Raw genomic sequence first — 20,972 nt, 5'->3', positions numbered from 1 at the left:
GCGGTATTCCGGCCATGATATAAATAATAGTAGAGGCGGTATACCGACCATTATAACAGGATATAAGTGATACAAATAAATTTTACCGAATCGCAGAGTGATCGTGTTGATAACGTGTTATGAAAAGAACTAGAATTTTATTGTATCGCGGAAATTTGAATAAAGGCAAAATTTATACCCGTAGAATTTTTAACACTGATAGGAAGAGTTTACTATAGAGAGAAGAGAAGGTTGAGGTGCGATTACAAATGAACGAAAACGTTAATGAAATTTAATGTGCAAATAGTGCAGCGAGCCCTATATCTTTATATTTTCAACAATTGCGGTGGCCGCTGCTTTTTTTTCATTGAATTTCGTAACAATACTAACAATTTTCGGATGAATCAAAATTATATGGTCTTAATAATTAAGAACTGGTGGGTGTCCAAGGTCACGTGTATTTTGACGAGTAATTTATTAAATTTAACGTCAAGAAGAAGGGAATATTTGTAAAAGGGATTTGACCGTTAAGAGTGTATATATATATACATAAATTAGCGAAGTGGGTTTAATAAATAATAAGAATCACTTCTAAATTAAGCTCGCATCCCAACGTCTCTCAAGATTCTCTCTCTCACGTACGAACACGAAAGCTCTGTTTCATTTCTCTGTTTCCATCTCTACGCCGCCGAATTGGATAATAGGTACTTCTCTTTTTCTTAGTCATTTATTATGGTTCAAGAAAGGATGCAATTTTCGTTTAGAGAGACGATAGGTTAGTGCAATTCTCTCTCTCTCACGTACGAACACGAAAGCTCTGTTTCATCTCTCTGTTTCCATCTCTCTACGCCCCCAAATCTTATAAATGGTGCTTCTTTTCTTCCGAATCATTCATTATGGTTCAAGAAATCGAAGAAATTTTCGTTTAGAGAGATGATAGGTTAGTGAAGATTATGGGTTTGCAAGTAAATTAAGTTTAGAGAGATGATGATCGGGAATCTTGGTTCAAGAATCGATGCAATTTTCGTTTTCTTTGTTTGTTTTGTCTTTATAATTTTTTTATTTGTATCAGCTTTTGTCTGGGAAGGATCGTATTGAATGGATTATGACATCTCCTTTTTCTACCTCTGCAGAACGATGTGGACTTTCTAGAAGGATGTTGAGCTCGTCTCTATAAGTAAATGCTGGTGCTAGACCTGATGCCGCTGCCAATTATTTTAACTAGACAGAAGAAAGGTGCATCTCCCACCTACAGGTGCTCAAAGACAACCATAGAAAATATAACGAAGAGTCCAAGTTCATCATGTCCAAGCACAAAACCTGGAACTTGTGCCTTCTCTTTCCAAGCTTCAAGACCAAACATCTGATGGGAAGGAAACATGCCAACTTTCAATCGATACAGAGAAAGTCCAAGGGCTGCTTTAACATTAAATACCTCACACATTGGAAACTAATTGGGGATGTCACTAACATCATGCCCGAGATATTTTCTGTCCAAATCGATATGGACTAATATGGTCACGCCCAAATCTGCCCGAGATATTTTCTGTCCAAATGGACTATGCCCAGATACGCCCAAAGTCCAATGGACAAAACCAAATGGACATGGACCGCCCAAATACGCCCATATTTTAAAAATATCTAGGGTTAGTATTTGGGGAAAAAAATCTGAAATCACAATTGGTCTCCGTCTGTCTCTCGAGTCTCGACTCTCTCTCTCGACTTGCCTCTCCGCCTCGACTCTCCATCTCTCGAGCAGTGTCTCTCCGCCTCGTCTCTCCATCTCTCGAGCAGTGTCTCTCTGCCTCGTCTCTTCATCTCTCGATCTGTATCTCTCCATCTCGACTCTCCTCTCCGTCTCTCACTTTGTCTTCGATTCGCTTCAGGTCGCTTCATCTCGACTCTCCTCTCTTTGCGATTTGATTACATTTAGGTTAATGGGTTTGCGATTTGGTTATTTTTAGGTTGATGGGTTTGCGATTTGATTGCTTTTAGATTGAGGGGTTTGTGATTTGATTGCTTTTAGGTTGATGGGTATGCATGTTATGTTTAACTCTATCCATTGTTAATGATGATTCTCGTTTGTTTGTAAGTCTCGTTTATGTAAATGTCTGCAAGTGGGTTAATGGTTAATGATGATTCTCGTATTGGTATATTGGTGTAATGGTTGTCTTTAATCTCTTTTGTTCAGATGGATGGTGATATGTTGAAACTTAATGATGATGATGATCGTAAGAGCACTACTGCGAGCCCTTCAGAAACACAATTGGTGAACAGTATACAAGCTGGATATGGGGTAAGTAGTTAGTGTTATAATGCAGGAGTTTTTGTACTTGGTGTCTTACTGTTTTTATGTTCATAACGCATGAGTTTTATGCATTCTTTTCTTCAAAGGAGGGAAGAGGAAAATCAGCTTTAGATGTGTACTTGTCTAAACCGGTTGTAGATATGGCTGCCTTTATGACTATAGATGTCTTGAGATACTGGAAAAACAATGCAACACGGTTTAAAGAGCTGGCTCGCATGGCGTGTGATGTTCTTTCAATACCCATTACAACCGTGTCCTCTGAGTCGTCATTCAGTGCTGGAAGCCGTGTTCTTAGCAAGTATAGGAGTCGACTTCTTCCATCAAATGTACAAGCTCTAGTTTGTGGAAGAAACTAGCTGCGTGGATTTGAAGTGACGAGTAAGTTGTCTCTTTAAGTAAATGTCTCTGTTGTGATGTCTGCGTAAGAAGAAAAAAGAAAAAGAAGTAGATTAAGTGAAGGAATGAAGCATGAAAGTTTAATTTAAGTACCTTTTAGCTTTTGTAAGACATGGATTTTAAGTTTAAGTTTAAGACTTTAAGTATCTTTTGTGAAACATGAAATTTAAGTTTAAGTATCTTTTGTAAAACATGAAATTTAAGTCAGTTTAAGATGTTATATATATATATGACATTTTTAATCTGTACATCTTTTAAGTTTGAAAATTAGATATTTTACATTAAATGAACATCTAGACTCCATGGACAGTCCACTGGTCATGGTCCTATTTGGACATGGTATATTTGGACATGGTGCTATTTGGGCTCGACCAAAAAACGCCCAGAAAAAAATAAGCTCATCTGGACACGGCCAAATCCACTCAGTCCATCCAATTGACATCCCTAGATGTCACTGAGACCACTCTCAATATCTCATCCTATGAGGTTTGTTTCTTTATACCCACTATGTTTCTTCTCTTTTCTTCTTTCTCCTTCATGCTCTCTCTCTCTCTCTCTTTTGCTATGTAGGTGTGCGAGCTTCACTCCCCTTTGGAGGAGGCTGCATTTCTTTCATTCCCCTACATATGTGATGACTCCTCTGGAGCTCATTCCGTCAAGGTTGTTGTTGATGAGATGGCTCTCGCATGTGTTGATCCAATTTACATCTCTAAGACAAAGGCGGTGACAGAAGCTAACATCATCGTAAAAGACTATGGTCGTAGTGGCACGACTCTTGAACTATGGGGTAGCTTTGAAGCTGTCAGAAAAGCTTTTATCTCAGTTGTATTAAGGCTGAGACGACACAATTTCAAACTTTCAAGGTAAAGTGGTATTCACTTCTCTCTCTTTCTCTTCCTTTTTCAAACTGTTTGTGACATAACTTCTCTTTTCAGTGAGGAGCTAGCTTCAGGGGTTTATGAGCCTATTGATCCAGCTAGGGCAAGCTTCTGACCCCTCAACTGATGTGATGATTCTGATTGCTTGAAGCACCTAAACTCCTAGTTTATATATATTCTGATTTGAGAAGCAACTATTGATTGAATACATCATGGTTTTGTTCTTTAGATTTTGGAGCCTTGATGATTGAATACATCATGATTCTGATTGCTTGAAGCACCTAAACTCCTAGTTTAGATATATTCTGATTTGAGAAACAACTATTGATTGAATAAATACATCATGGTTTTTGTTCTTTAGAAGCAACCATTTCAAAAATGGAAACAAATGGCAAATATGAACAAAAATCTGATTTTAAGTTTGTATGTTGAAAAACTCAAACAGGAACAAACGAGTCTCTTTCTCTGTTCCCAGTCGTCTAAGTAAGCAGAGTAAAAGCCAACCCCAAACCACCGTTGCCAGCACCAAGATCCTCGTTTTCCTGAATAAAGAGAGGAGATATTAAAACAACAATGAGTCCTATAAACTCGACGTCAAGACTGAATTTTTACATAGAGATGAAACACAAACCTTGAGAGCCTTCAAGAATCTGGATTGAGTCTCTGTTACACTCAAGAACCTCCGCATATCCAAAGCTAAACATACACAAACACACACACATAAATCAGATTCTAAAACAAAGACCATTAGTACCACACACACACGCAAGGGAAATTACAAGTATCACTGCAAAGTCGAATACAATAATCATTTCTTTACCCCAATTGTTAATACTCAAACAAAAACTTTTTTAAAAAAATTAGAGCTCTTTCACGCGTAATGGTGATGGTGTTGGAACTCTGTTTTATAACAGAATATAAAGGCTGACTTTGTTTTACTTTTACAGTGGCTTTTTCGGCCAAACCAGTGGTCGCCATGACCAGATTATTAGCTCGTTGGAAAGCTTGTAACGAGCACTACAAGTCAGTATATTCATATGTCAAAAACAAAGCTAAATGTAATGAGCAATAATGTGATGAAGTGATGAACTCGGAATGTGAAACACTGTCAAAATGGACAAGTGATATAAGCTCAACTTTGTCCCACATCGGGTAAGTTGAATGTTGCTGAGTAGTATAAATATGTCTTAAGACATATCACTTCCAAAGTCTTCCCGGAATGTGACCGGCTCGGCTGCCGCCGTGTTACTCAGCTTGGTCTTGTTGAAGGGTCTCTCCCAATAATTATTTTTTGGTACCAAATTAATTTTGGTTTTTCACCCATTTTCGAATAAAAAAACATCCCCCAATTCGTTCTAAACGGAAGGTGACCGGCTCGGCTGCCGCTGTTACTCAGCTTGGTCTTGTTGAAGGGTCTCTCCCAATAATTATTTTTTGGTACCAAATTAATTTTGGTTTTTCACCCATTATCGAATAAAAAAACATCCCCCAATTCGTTCTAAACGACGTGTAGTTCGTTTCAAAAGGAAACACATTTTTTCTGTTCGCCCAAAATATTTTTTAAACGAGAAGAGAGCGTCTTGCGGAATAAGTTTCGCAACTCAACTCCTTTCAATCTCCGCGAGATTCTCGCACACACGTACATCAGCTGTTGCAAGAAGTAGGTCTTCTTCTTCTCTTTAAATAAACCCGACTCTCTTCATTGATTTTTATTACTTTTACTTTGAAAACCAACTGAGAAAATTCCTTAGCGCAAGTTAATAGTTCGAGAATGTTTCGTAGAGTTTATAGTTCGTTAGGGCATTTACGAGTGAAGGGTGAATCGTCTACCATGGTTGTATACTGAGACTCTATATTCGTACAGTTCCGTCTCACTACAGAGCAAATATTTAGAGTTAAGGAAAGAGATCGTATCTCGACTCCATGTCTGTTTCTGTAAACGTTTTTTCTCGTTTTCTATCGGAGTTTTACAATCGTTTCTTTCCTTAATATCGCTTTATTTATTACTGTTATTTCAACTCGGTTTCCGGCTTCTACAGATGGTTCCATTGTCAGGATCAGGCTTGATCCAAATCTCAAGCTCACCACCACCTCCTAGTAAAGATATTCAAACACACACACACACAAATCAGGTCTTTACAGAACACACAACACACACAATTCAACTCAAATCAATTCCATTACTCACCTTACAAGTTCCCTGAGAAAGACCTCCTTGTGACTGTATAAGCTATGAACAATCAAAAATCCAAAAATTTACTAACCTGCCAATCATAAAGTCTCAAACTTTCATATTCTTTTTTTTTTTGTTAGCGACTTTCATATTCATTTTACCAAATCCAGAAATACTTTTGATTAAATATCAAAAAACTTTTGGAGAAATTAAAGACTTGTAGTTGAACAACTAGTAACCTAAAGAAAACCTTATTGAAGTTTTAATAGAATGGGTTTTGGAACATATACTTTAGTTTTGGGGTTGTTTTACTTCGGTTCGGATTTTGCCCACCCCTGCGAGAGTTCCAAAAAAAAAGTAAAAATAAACTATATTAAAAAAAAACATACTTATAAGTTTTATTATGTCGTCAAGGTTTAAAAGGGGTTCACGCCACTGAGGCTCGTTCTTAGGGTTGGCCTCACACTTCATTGAACCCAAGGTGTCGAGTCTTTGCCTTTCTGTCCGTTTTGTCTATCTTTTCTCGTTATATCCCATATCTAATTTATTTATTCCATGTCTTATATGTAAATAAAAAGAACATTGTAATGATCACTTAGAACCCTTCATTATGCATGTAAATTATCTTCATGTATTTTTTTCTCTAATTATTCATAATTTATGCGTGCTTCTCTCTAAGGGTTAGGTATAAACAAAGTTGTTGAGAGTATCACATCATATTTGCCTAAAACCCTTTGCTCTTCCTCTACTTTTTGACATTCACACGCTTAAGTTACTTACTTGAAAGCTCGACCCAAATAGGGTGAAGATGAGAACATCACTTTCTAGTTTGTTACAAAACACCTTTGGTAGCATGTGTTCCATCTCAAAACACAAATCAATAACAATCAATTACTGTGTTTGGACTTTGGACCAAAAGACTGTATATCAATTTAGCCTTGTCCGTACATGATCACGTTTTAATATTTTGAAAAATATATAATAAATCAATAGTGATCCTTGGATAGGACTAGAATATGTCATAACTAGAACAGGTCTCCTAAAACCTGTTAAACTTGTTAATTTGTCTTTTTTGATTTTGTGATTAACAATGAGCTGGCTAGCATGACTGGTCTACCTACAATGTTGAGCTTGTATTTTAGTACTAACTAGATATGAATCAGTGCTAAGCGCGCGCGGAAATTTTTCATTTATTATAGTTAAAAGATAATTTATTTTATAAAATTTTTAAACTTGTAGTTTAAGTTTCGTGTTACATGCTGTTTGAAAAATAATGTATCTTAATCGATATTTTCGTAAATGTCTTATGGTATTGTACTTTGGTGTTAATTTTGGATTAGTAATTTTTACACGTATAATTTTCAATTTTTCCCTGGATATAATATAGTATATAACTGACTAATTTGATTGGATCGGTATTATTAGTTTTAAGCTACTTCATCAATGTCAATTACTGCTATAAATATGTTCTGTGTTTATGCAATTTCTGCTTCATTTATTTCCTATAATTTATTAGTTTTAAGCAATGTTCATCAATGTTAATTACATCAGATATTATATTTATATTTACAAACCTAAAAATTAATCCAAAATTTCAAAACAGCGTAATGTTACTACTAAAATAATGGACCACATTTCTTGAGCAAAGTTGTAATAACAACAAATATAAACAATTTACTGTTCTCGTGAAAAATAGTTTTTCATATATAACAATATAGATATTCTAGATTTTTATAGTATTCTTATATAAAGATCCTTCATTTAAAACATGGCCAAATGTTTGATTTTTTCTTCAAAAGGTAGTTACCACATCCTAGATTTTATGAATTTAATAGTTAGATAAATTGTATTGCTTTATTATTGTTATGATATATAAGATAAGTTAATTTTAGTAGGACCATTTAAAAATTAAGTGACAACCTTTTAACAGTAGATAAAAATATGACTATACTGTAATAGATTAGATATTAAGATCAATTTATTAGGATCAGATTGACACTAGTTATTCCATCATGACATTTCTAATCATCTAATCTATTAATTTAGGGTCATGTTTTTATCTACAATTAACATGTCATAGTAGGACCACTTAAAGAATTAGTTAATATGACATATTTGATCATTTAAATTAATAATAAACCAACTATAAATTTTATTTTTATTTTTATTTTAATTATTACAAAATATATTGAGAAATAATCTAACAAAATCTTACTAAAAGTTTATTTTTACAAAATAATACATTAATTAATTTTGTGATTAATAATATAATATTATTATAAACAAGAAAATAAAAATTATATCACTATTTTTATAACTTTTATAATTATACTATTTATTATATAAATAGAAGTGTTTATGAATTACGTATGAAAAACTATATTAAATAGGTAAATTAACATTTTTTTTAAAAAAAATTCATTTAAATAAATTGTCACTTATCATTAAAATAAGTTAAAATTCGTAAACTCTCAACAATATATGGTTTAAAATTTTTATATACAAAAATATAATGACATATAACTTTAGTTCATATACTATTTTAAAATATGTTATTAGAAAACTATGAAATTTTGATAATTCATTTAAAAATATTAATGACAAATAAAATTTTAATTATAAATTTCCTTTTTTAATTTAATTATAACCAATTTTTTAGTACAAATTAGAAAAAATTAACAAAAGTTAATTTTTTTTATAAAATAATTTATTAATGTAGTAACAAAAATAATTCAAAATTCATGTAATCTTCAAAACTAAAAAATAGTTGTGCAATTTTTCAAAGTTTTTCTGACAAAATATAAAATTTTGAAAATAAACATTCAAACTAAAAGGATAATATTTAAATTTACAAAATATAAAATCATAGATAATAAAGAATAGCTTTTTGAAATGCATTACGAAAAAACAAACTATATATGTTGTAAAAGCTAAAGTAATCTAATATTTTGAAATATTAATAAAAAAAAAAAATTAATATCATAACATCTAAAAAATATTATATATCTATAAAATTTACTAAAATAATATGATAGATGCTACTATGTATAAAATTTAGTAAAATAATATGTCTATACTTATAAATCCCATAAAATGCTAAAATGATATATGTTAAATTATATTTTTAAACACAACATGTAAATATAGATTATATTAACATATATATTTTCCATAATATAAATAAATTTTAAAAATGTATTATACGAAAAATATAGAAATTAAATAAAAAACATATTTTGGAGGAGATTCTTTTTTTTTATGAAATGTTAAATTTATTGATCATCGTAGAAATAATATATGTACAACTTTAAGGAGTTTAGAATCCCGAAAATTTTAAAAGAGAGCTATAAAACTATATTTGTAACTATGAGTTTCAAGCCATCTGCTCATTAGCCCACGCAATCTCGGATGAAGAGGATAATTTGTAGATGTGATACGGTTTCTCACTGTTTTGTCGGTCAGCTTTGTAACCTGGTCCACTGATTTGGCTCCATTGTTATGCTTCCTATCATTTTGTTCCCTCCACACATAATAAATCGTAGCCTGAAAAGCCAGCCTCAATAGAATGTAGTTGAGACGATCATATGTTGTTGTTTGCAGACGACACAGGGTGATGTCCCAGTCCGGATCCGGGTCAATACCAAACAAGTTTCCCGCCACACTTAACCAAAGCGTAAATGTATACGGGCATGCAAAGAACAGGTGATCCCTAGTTTCATCTGGTTCACCACAAAAGGTGCAGCATTGAGTCTGTCCCCAAATACTTGTATGTTGCCCTGTTGAAAGCCTATATTGAATGGCAAGCCATGTGATGAAAGCAAAACGCGGAACACCTTGACGGAACCAGACAATCTTACTCCATGGTACCATGTCTCTGCGAGCTCTTATCTGCTGCCATGTATGAGAAGCTCTAAATCATGCGCTAAATTCATCACTCCCACGCTTCCATAAAGCTTCATCTCTGCCACCAGTGAGTTTTAAAGGAAATCTCTCAATCTCCTGAACCATGTTCTGAATAAGTGGATCCCGCCAGCATCGAAATCTCCAGGCACCATCAACAAGAATATCATTTATCTTCTTATCTATCCTTATACCAAGTTTCTGAGTGCCTATTTCACCAGTAACCTCAATAAGTCTGCCTTTAGGATGCCACACATATGTCCAAAATCGAACAGATCTTCCATCCTTGATCTCCATACGCAAGAAACTCTTTGCCAAATGCCTAACACGCATCAGTTTTCGCCATACTCAAGAACCTGCCCTTGTATCCTTGATATCCCACAAGACCTCATCTCGAAGAAAAAAATGCTTTACCCAAAGAACCCAGAGCGATGACGAGCTAGTAAATAGTCTCTAGATGAGTTTAAGCATAAATACCGTACTGACTTCTTTTACTTTCCGCAGACCCAAGCCTCCCTCTTCTACCGGACAGCAGACATCATCCCAAGCTATTTTTGCCCGTGTTGTAATGTTAGGGGAACCACTCTAGAGGAATGCAGAGCACATACTCTCGATCTCGTCAATACATGTTTGGGGGAGACAAAAAGCAGCACACCAGAAATTTGTGATGCTTGCTATAACCGAGTTGAAGAGTTGAAGACGACCCGCATAAGAGAGAGCTTTACTCGTCCATGATAAAAACCGGTTTCTGATTTTTTGTGATCAGCGGCTCATAGTCACTTCTGGTCATAATTTTTGTAGTGATGGGAAGGCCAAGATACTTGATAGGCAGAGCAGATTAGAGAGACCTGCCATAGCTGCTTCACCTTCAAGATTTTGCTTCCCTCTCCCTGCAGCAAACACAGTAGATTTAGAAACATTTATTCTCAATACAGACAAAGAAGAAAAATCCTCAAAAACTTGTAGGGTTCCCCTGAGCGATTCTGGAGATCCATCCGTGAAAACGACGATATCATCTGCAAAGCTTAGATGTGGCAGCTTTACAGCTCCAGACTGCGGATGAAATCCAATGCGGCCTTCTTCAACTGCTTTATTGAGAAGTTTGGAGAGTATGTTACTGCTAATAAAATATAGGTAAGGAGGCAAGGAGCAGCCCTGCCTGATGCCTCTACTGCTGGTGAAAAAACCTTCCAGCTCTCCATTAAGGGAAACAGAGAAAGCCGCAGTCCATATGCATTTCATTATCCAGGTAACGAACAGATCATGGTAGTTCATGGCACGCAGTGTGTCCTCAATGAAAGACCATCGCACAGTACGAAAGCCTTCGAAATATCCAATTTTTATAGCTGATCTAGTTGTAACCGAGAGCCTGTGATAGTCCTTAACGAGTTCTTTGGCCAAAAAGACATTTTCCAAGAGAAGCCTACCCTCTACAAAAGCACATTGATTCAACTTTATAGCCTCCGGAAGAGTAGCCTTAAGCCTTCTTGCAATAACCTTAGAGATGACCTTATAGATTATGTTGCAGCAGGCAATCAGTCTGAAGTCAGTCATCTTTTCAGCATTTGTAGTCTTAGAAATGAGGGCTAGTAAGGTGGCATTAATACTATGAGGCATGAAACCAAACAGGAAGAAAGATTGGACTGCTGTGATGAAATCCTTTCCTATTATTGACCAAGCTGCTTTATAAAACTCCAATGGAAACCCATCAGGCCCCAGAGCCTTGTTAGAAGGCATAGAGAATATCACTTCAGTAATCTCCGCTGCTTCCACCGTTTTCATAAGAGAAGCTGCATCCTCGCTAGAGCAGCGATAGTCTATCAACTCAGAGAGGTTTACTGGTACCTCAGGAGAGGGTGGATTCAGTTCATTGAGGAAACTCTGAAAATGAGCAACCGCTTCCTGCTTGATTTCACTTGGTGATGTGAGAATTCTTCCATCCATCGTGACAATTTTCCTGAGAGAGTTTCGTACATTCCTACTCTGTGTGACCTTATGAAAAAACCGAGAGTTTCTATCACCCAAACCCAACCATTGCACTCTAGATTTCTGGTAGTAAAATTGCTCCTCAATTCCTGAAATGTGGTGCCAGTGTTTCCAAACATCAGATGCGGCCTCAAAAGTAGAAGTCTGCGGATTCTGCATTGCTTCTATTTGCCTAGCACAAAGATCGTCATAGGCCTGCTTGACTCGCCTCGACAGATCACCAAACACATCTTGATTTAGGCTCTCATCTCTGACTTGAGAGCCTTATCTTTTTCCTGGAACATCTTAAGGGCTGATCGCGAATGAAACATGAGATCAGATTCATTCCACACGTTAGCTACCACTTCAAGATACTGCGGGTGTGTAGCTGTGTGATTAAAGAACTAAAATGGTTTTGAATTCCTCGGAGTAGCAGCTCTAAGCTGAATATGCAGGCGCATGTGATCTGAAACCCCACCAGACTTGAATGTGGCAAAAGAGTTTGGGAATTCATTAATCCAGCAAGTGTTGACCATTACCCGATCCAGATTCTTACTGATCAGGTTTGCATCCTGACAGTTTGACCACGTAAAGGAAGGACCAACTTGTGCCAAATCCATCATATCACAATTGTGAACCGCGTTCTGAAACTCTCGAATAGAATTTCTGTCCATCGCAGTCTCCCGAAGTTGAGAAATGCTGAAAAGCTGAGAAGGCAACATTGAAATCACCTTGAGTTTGTTGGACCTGCCACTGATCCTGCTATAAACTCCAATTCAATCCATAGCTCCCGTCTCTCAATCATACAGTTGGACGCATAGATGAAAGAACAGATAAAAGTGTCCCCAGATGCCTTGTTTCTCACCCACACGGTGATCATCTGTGAACTAGTAGAAACCGGACAAACCTCCACCTCGTTCGACCAACATACCCAAATTCTTCCCAGTCTATGGTTAGAGACTTAGAGTATTTGTGGAGACAACTCCAACCTGGAAAAGTAACATCAAAAATTTTCTTGAAACTATCCTCCTGCACTCTAGTCACAAGTAAACACCCAATAGACAACTTCACAGCTTTGACCCAATACCTAATTGCCTTTTGTTTGCGTGGCTGATTGAATCCACGCATGTTCCAAGCAAAGATGGACGACATCAGTACTTCCGTGAGGAAGCTTTTTTTTGGAGAAGATTCTCTATTTGATTTTTTCAAATTGTTACTTTATTGTATCTAACTCGAAAATATATTCATAAGTAATAAAAATAGTAACAAAGTAAAAAATATTAAACAAATCACTATATATTAATTATGCCGAATAAGAAATATAAACAATAATATTATAGAGTTACATTATAGATTGAATAAAATAAATAAGTTATAAATTATTATTATTATTTGCAAAGTGATTTTTCGTCTACTGAATGTTAAAAGTTTGAATGGTTTTAGTCGTTGTTACTTTAATAAAATAACTAAAATTATTTATTGATTATGTTAAAATTTAGAAACGACTAAAATCATTGATATCTTTAATAATATATTACACATAATAAATAATTAAACTTATGTATTATAACTTGTTATTCTATTGTTCTTAGCCTAACCAAAGTTTTAGATAAGCTTTTGTCAAACATGCTTTTATCAAAGATCTTTAGTGTGTATTTGCTTCCATAGACATCATCATATTAGATTTCTCATATTTATAATACTATTTAAAAACTGTTGTTATCAAATAAAACAAATAATAACTTAGTTTTATATTATTTTTAAACTAATCAAATTTTTAAATATTCTTAAAAAAACGTGTTTTTATGAAAGAACTTTCATGCATTTGATTCCATATATATATATATATATATATACACTATTATTTGAGAAGTGAATTTGCTTATGTATCATGTTCTCCATAATTTTAGGCAATTTTGATTATTTTCAATGAGATCATGGATTTTAAGTACCTTTTAGCTTTTGTAAGACATGGATTTTAAGTTTAAGATTAAGATTTTAAGTATCTTTTGTGAAACATGAAATTTAATTTTAAGTATCTTTTGTAAAACATGAAAGTCAAGTAAGTTTAAGATGTTATATATATATGATATTTCTAATCTGTACATCTTTTAAGTTTGAAAATTAGACATTTTACATTAAATGGACAACTGGACTCCATGGACAGTCCACCTGGTCATGGTCCTATTTAGACATGGTCATATTTGGACATGGTGCTATTTAGGCTCGACCAAAAAACACCCAGAAAAAAATAAGTCCATCTGGACACGCCCAAATCCACCCAGTCCGTCCAATTGACATCCCTAGATGTCACTGAGACCGCTCTCAATATCTCATCCTATGATGTTTGTTTCTTTATACCCACTCACTACAAGAAAACACATGGTTAACGACGAAAATTAACGAGGAAAAACAATCCTCGTAAATTTGCGTCGAGTTTACGACGAATTTACGTGAAAAACTAAAGTCATCGTTATTTCCTCGTAACGTAACGACAAAAATATTTCGTCGTAAAGTGGATGTAACTTTACGAGTTTCTTACGAGGAAAAACTATTTCCTCGTAAATACGACGTAAACTTTGCGTGGTATTTACGAGGGAATAGTTTACGTGTATTTAGCGAGGAAATTTTTGAATCCACCAACTTTATAGGTGTTACACGTTTTTTTTGCCCACCTAATTAATTTTCGTCGTAAATTCATAGCAAAATTACAACTACCAGATTCGAATTTTCCTATAAATATGGATGTTTAAACATCATTTTAAACACACCAACAACAAAAAACGTGAAAGAAAAAAAATGGCTGGCTCCGGGAATATTTACGAGTTGCGGAAGTGGATGTATATGCATAGAGATGCTAACGGGAGAGTGACGAAAGAATACCTTGCGGGTCTGGAGACATTTATGCATCAAGCAGATTCAACACCGCTCGCCCAAGAAAGTGGTAAGATGTTCTGTCCTTGTCGGAAATGCAACAATTCGAAACTGGCAAACCGTGAAAATGTTTGGAAGCATTTAATAAATAGAGGTTTCACGGCAAATTACTATATCTGGTTTCAACATGGAGAAGGTTTTAATTATGATCAGAATGAAGCTAGTAGTAGTAATAGCAATTTTCAGGAAAAAGAACCGGTTGATCATCATTTGCATAATGAACATAGTTACCAGCAGGAGGAGATGGTAGATTATGATAGGGTTCATGATATGGTAGCTGATGCATTCGTAGCTCATGATGGAGATGAAGAACCTAATATAGATGCAAAAAAGTTTTACGAAATGTTAAGCGCGGCGAATCAACCACTTTACAGTGGTTGTAGAGAAGGTCTCTCTAAATTGTCGTTAGCTGCTAGAATGATGAATATTAAAACTGATCACAATCTACCTGAAAGTTGCATGAACGAATGGGCGGACTTGTTTAAAGAGTATTTGCCGGAAGACAATGTGTCTGCTGATTCTTATTATGAGATTCAGAAACTGGTTTATAGTCTTGGGTTGCCTTCGGAGATGATAGATGTTTGCATCGACAACTGCATGATCTATTGGGGAGATGATGAGAAGCTAGAAGAATGTCGATTCTGCAAGAAGCCACGATTCAAGCCGCAAGGACGGGGACGTAATAGGGTACCGTACCAAAGGATGTGGTACCTACCAATTACAGACAGATTGAAAAGATTGTATCAATCAGAGCAGACTGCTGGAAAGATGAGATGGCATGCCGAGCATACTCAGACGGATGGTGAGATGACTCATCCATCAGATGCAAGAGCCTGGAAACATTTCAACAAAGTACATCCAGATTTCGCTAGCAATATCCGGAATGTGTATCTCGGATTATGCACAGATGGATTTAGTCCGTTCGGAATGTCAGGGAGACAATATTCATTGTGGCCAGTCTTTCTTACTCCATACAACCTGCCACCGGAGATGTGCATGCAACGGGAGTTACTATTCTTGACCATATTAATACCTGGTCCGAACCATCCAAAAAGGTCCCTGGATGTTTTCCTACAACCACTGATAAAAGAGTTGAAGGATTTGTGGTCAACAGGGGTGAGGACGTATGACTGTTCAACGAAGACGAATTTTACGATGCGAGCGATGCTTTTGTGGACCATAAGTGATTTCCCTGCCTATGGGATGTTGTCTGGATGGACTACACATGGGAGATTAGCTTGTCCATATTGTAATGGAACGACAGATGCGTTTCAACTGAAGAATGGTAGGAAGACAAGTTGGTTTGATTGTCACCGTCGATTTCTTCCCATTGGCCATCCTTACCGAAGAAACAAGAATTTGTTTAGGCACAAAAGGGTTGTGAGAGACACTCCTCCTCCATATCTAACTGGAGAACAAATTGAAGCGCAAATCGACTACTACGGAGCTAACGAAACAGTTCGTTGGGGTGGTAATTGGCATGTCCCTCGTAATATGCCAGATTCTTACGGTGTTCATCACAACTGGCACAAGAAGAGTATATTTTGGGAGTTGCCATATTGGAAGGATCTTCTTCTGCGCCACAACCTCGATGTGATGCATATAGAGAAGAATTTCTTTGAGAACATCATGAATACAATATTGAATGTCCCAGGGAAGACAAAAGACAACATAAAATCGAGGTTGGACTTGCCGGATATTTGCTCAAGAAGCGAGTTACATATTAAAAGCAATGGACAAGTTCCCGTTCCGATATTCAGATTATCTTCAGAAAAAAAGTCGGTGTTGTTCAACTGGGTGGCATCAGAAGTGAAGTTCCCCGATGGGTATGTTTCGAATCTCTCTAGATGTGTTGAAAAGGGTCAAAAGTTCTCCGGGATGAAGAGTCATGATTGTCATGTATTTATGCAACGACTACTGCCCTTTGCATTTGCGGAGCTACTTCCAACAAACGTACATGAAGCACTTGCAGGTACGTAGTGTATTATATCACAATAATTTACAAAATAATATATGACTAACAATGTGTTTAATTTTTTTTGAATATAAAAGGCATTGGAGCATTTTTCAGGGATCTGAGCACACGCACTCTTAAAGAAGAAGTTGTGGAACAGCTTCAGGAGAACATTCCCATCTTATTGTGCAACTTGGAGAAGATATTTCCTCCCGGATTTTTTGACGTCATGGAGCATCTAGCTGTCCACCTCCCATATGAGGCATTGCTTCGTGGACCTGTACATTACGGATGGATGTATCAGTATGAGCGAGCCATGAAATATTTGAAGGGAAAAGCAAAGAACCTCGCCAAAGTTGAAGGTTCTATAATTGCTGGAAGTTTGACGGAAGAAGTTTCTCACTTCACATCGTACTACTTTGCGTCAAAAGTACGTACACGGAGAAGAGCTCCAAGAAGATATGATGATGGTGGTGTTGCGCCAACATATGCAGTTGCTGGTGTTCCAGACATCTTTAGCCAGATTGGGCGACTCGGTGGGAAGTGTAAAGAGGTTTGGTGGTCGAGTGAAGAAGACGCTCATAGTGCACACACCTATATTCTACTCAATTGCGAAGATCCATTGATGCGTTATTTTGAAAGGTAACATATATTGACACTTCGAAACACATATAACTATAATTAATTGTATAATTGCGAGAGATTCATTCCTATAAAATGTGATTTTACAGCCTATTTGTTTCTCAAGTCGAAGAAACATTTCCTGGTATATCCACAAGTGACGTAGACAAAAGGAAAGATCAACACTTCATTAAGTGGTTGCGGAATCAGGTATTAACTAAAACTTTTTTTTCATACATTATCTGTATTTCATTAACATTCTCTTTATTTTTGCAGGTTGATTATGACGACGACGATGCAGATTATCCTAAGTGGTTACACGAAGTAATTCAATCTCCACTTGTAAAGGTCACCACATCACAGATGTATTTCACACGGGGCTATACTTTTCATACATATGACTATGGTAGACAGCGGGCGACCAGTAACTATGGAATATGTGTGAAAGGGGAAACAGATTTCTACGGGATCTTGACGGAGATTATTGAAGTCGAATTTCCAGGGATACTGAAGCTGAAATGCGTCCTCTTCAAATGTGAATGGTTCGACCCCGTCGTCAACAGAGGTGTTCGGTCTAACAAATTCGGTGTAGTTGATGTCAACGGTGGACGAAGGTACAACAAATTCGAGCCTTTCATCTTAGCTTCACAAGCAGACCAAGTTAGCTTCCTTCCATACCCTCGGATGAGAGATTCAGGTATAAATTGGTTAGCAGTGATCAAAGTTACACCTCGAGGACGAATCATCAGTGGAGAAGAACCACCATTGCAAGAAGAACAGATAAATGAAGTCGAGGAACCTGAACAAGAAATTGATGACATCCTTCTCATTGATCCGCATAATCACGAGTACGAAGATCTTACCGATGATGCCACAGACGAAGCTGTTGAAGACGAGTTTAATGAAAATGATGATGTTTCTAGTGATGACGAGAATGTCGATGTATCCGATTGATGTATTTGTTCTATGAATAAGATGAGGGAGTTTGTTTTATGAATAAGATAATGTGAGGTTTGTTTTATGAATAAGGGAATGCTGGGAGTTTGTTTTATGAATAAGCAAATGTGGGATATTGTGGTTTGGAATGGAAATAAAGATGGAGTTTGGAATATATGAAGTAGAAAATAAGGAATATGGGGTTTCGGGTTTTTGGTTTCGGGTTTCGGGTTATGGGTTTTGGGTTTCGGGTTTCGGGGTTTGGGGTTCTAGGGATATATGAAGTAGAAAATTAAAGATGGGGGTTTGGAATATATGAAGTAGAAAATTAAAGATGGGGGTTTGGGTTTCGGGTTTCGGGTTTCGGGTTTGGGGTTTCGGGTTTGGGGTTTCGGGTTTAGGGTATGGGGTTTGGGGTTGGGGTTTCGGGTTTGGGGTTTAGGGTATGGGGTTTCGGGTTTGGGGTTTCGGGTTTAGGGTATGGGGTTTGGGGGTTGGGGTTTCGGGTTTCGGGTTTCTGATTCTAGGGATTTAAACATAACACTCGTTAATTCCACGTAAGCACAAATCGTCGTAAAGTCCACGTAGGATGAAATCGTCGTAAAGTCCACGCAGGATGAAATCGTCGTAAAGTACACGTAGGATGAAATCGTCGTAAAGTCCACGTAGCATAAAATCGTCGTAAAGTCCACGTAGGGTTAAATCATCGTAAAAACCACGTAATACAACAAGGAAATAACGACGAAACCTAAAATTAAATATGAGGTTTGGAATATATGAAGTAGAAAATTAAAGATGGGGGTTTGGAATATATGAAGTAGAAAATAAGGAATATGGGGTTTCGGGTTTCGGGTTTGGGGTTTCGGGTTTGGGGTATGGGGTTTCGGGTTTGGGGTTTGTGGTTTCGGGTTTAGGGATATATGAAGTAGAAAATTAAAGATGGGGGTTTGGAATATATGAAGTAGAAAATTAAAGATGGGGGTTTGGAATATATGAAGTAGAAAATTAAAGATGGGGGTTTGGTTTTCGGGTTTCGGGTTTCGGGTTTGGGGTTTGTGGTTTCGGGTTTGAGGTTTCGGGTTTCGGGGTTGGGGTTTCGGGTTTGGGGTTTCGAGTTTCTGGTTTCGGGTTTGGGGTTTCGGGTTTCGGATTTCGGGTTTCGGGTTTCGGGGTTGGGGGTTTGGAATATATGAAGTAGAAAATTAAAGATGGGGGTTTGGTTTTCGGGTTTCGGGTTTGGGGTTTCGGGTTTGGGGTTTGTGGTTTCGGGTTTGAGGTTTCGGGTTTCGGGGTTGGGGTTTCGGGTTTCGGGTTTCGGGGTTGGGGTTTCGGGTTTGGGGTTTCGAGTTTCTGGTTTCGGGTTTGGGGTTTCGGGTTTCGGATTTCGGGTTTCGGGTTTCGGGGTTGGGGTTTCGGGTTTCGGGTTTCGGGTTTGGGGTTTCGGGTTTCGGGTTTCGGGTTTGGGGTTTCGGGTTTGGGGTTGGAATATATGAAGTAGAAAATTAAAGATGGGGGTTTGGAATATATGAAGTAGAAAATAAGGAATCTGGGGTTTGGGGTTTCGGGTTTCGGGTTTGGGGTTTCGGGTTTGGGGTTTCGGGTTTCGGGTTTCGGGGTTGGGGTTTCGGGTTTCGGGTTTGGGGTTTGGGTTTTGGGGTTTGGGGTTTGGGGTTTGGGGTTTGGGGTTTCGGGTTTCGGGTTTGGGGTTCTAGGGATTTAAACATAACACTCGTTAATTCCACGTAGGATGAAATCGTCGTAAAGACCACGTAAAAAAATTTAAACATAAATCACGTTAATTCCACGTAAGCAAAATCGTCGTAAAGTACACGTAAAAAAAACACTCGTTAGTTCCACGTAAGCAAAAATCGTCGTAAAAACCACGTAAACGGATTTATACATAAACCCGTTAATTCCACGTAAGTAAAAATCGTCGTAAATATCTCGTAGTGTACAAACTTGAAAAAAAAAGGAAAAGGAGAAAAATACCAGATTAACATGTGGCAAGACTTCCAGCAATTATAATACGTAAGTCTCGCCCACATGAATTTTAATATCTTCTCATTTTCCTATTTTTTTCAAATATTTATAATTTGAATAGGATTTTTTTGAGGATTGTGATTTGAGATAAAGTGTGATTTGGGAGTTTGGGTGTGGTTTGAGAGTGAGAGTTGTGGGTATATTTATAGGAAAGCAAGCCTCGTTAATTCCTCGTAAAGTAAATCGTCGTTAATACCTCGTATAAAAAAACACGGGCCTTTGTGATTACTCGCAATTTCCTCGTAAAAAAAAAGACGGGCCTTTGTAACTGCTCGCTATTTAGTCGTAAATTTACGACGAATTTGCGACGATATGTAATCTTATATATACACCCGACCACTCACTCTTTCTTTCCTCTCTACTTCCTCTCTACTTCCTCTCCATTTCGTAGCAATGGTAAGCCTGATTCCTCTCTAATTTGGTTAGTTTAGGATAGATTAGGTGGTTAGTATAGGGAATTTAGATAGGTTTGCGGATTTTATGTTATTTAGTGTTGATTAGGTGGATAATGTTGGAAAATATATTGTTGATGTTAATTTCAAAAATTTCATTTTTTTTTCCAGGTTCGAAAAGGAAGACTTACTGCCCATTATAGAGAGATCTTCGGTGAGCCGGGTAGTCGTTTAGACCCGGCCTCTTCTTCCGCTCCCAGTTCTTCGGGCCAGGAGACTGTCCCCGAGACTCAGTACACTCAGAGAGTCTCTGGGTCTACTTCTTCTAGTGCACCATCGGCTCCTCATGTGCCTCCTCCGATGCCTCCTCCTGTGCCTCCTCCGATGGCACCTCCGATGGTCGCTGATATTCATCCTGATCTGATGGTGCCTCCGAGTGCTCCTTACTCGCAGTACACGGTAGAGGACATTCTCAGTCTGCCAGGCAGAGAAGGTT

At 37.0% G+C, this 20,972-nt stretch overlaps 2 long non-coding RNA genes across 2 annotated transcripts; one reads left to right on the top strand and one right to left on the bottom strand.

Annotated features, from left to right (window-relative positions):
• The first annotated feature begins 367 nt into the window (after positions 1 to 367).
• Positions 368 to 3,830, top strand: LOC111212959. The gene is made up of 4 exons (XR_002663177.2): positions 368 to 683; positions 1,113 to 1,865; positions 2,171 to 3,546; positions 3,619 to 3,830. It is a non-coding gene; the product is annotated as an uncharacterized LOC111212959 (long non-coding RNA).
• A 76-nt stretch (positions 3,831 to 3,906) lies between these two features.
• On the bottom strand, positions 3,907 to 7,907 carry LOC125582114. The gene is made up of 3 exons (XR_007319975.1): positions 5,750 to 7,907; positions 4,193 to 5,655; positions 3,907 to 4,103 (listed from the first exon to the last, which is right to left on the bottom strand). It is a non-coding gene; the product is annotated as an uncharacterized LOC125582114 (long non-coding RNA).
• Positions 7,908 to 20,972: the final 13,065 nt, after the last annotated feature.

The sequence above is a fragment of the Brassica napus genome, chromosome C2 (assembly GCF_020379485.1).
Source record: "Brassica napus cultivar Da-Ae chromosome C2, Da-Ae, whole genome shotgun sequence".
Lineage (NCBI taxonomy): Eukaryota > Viridiplantae > Streptophyta > Magnoliopsida > Brassicales > Brassicaceae > Brassica > Brassica napus.
The sequence above is the reverse complement of the archived record's forward strand: the minus strand, read 5'-3'. Positions and strand labels throughout refer to the sequence as shown.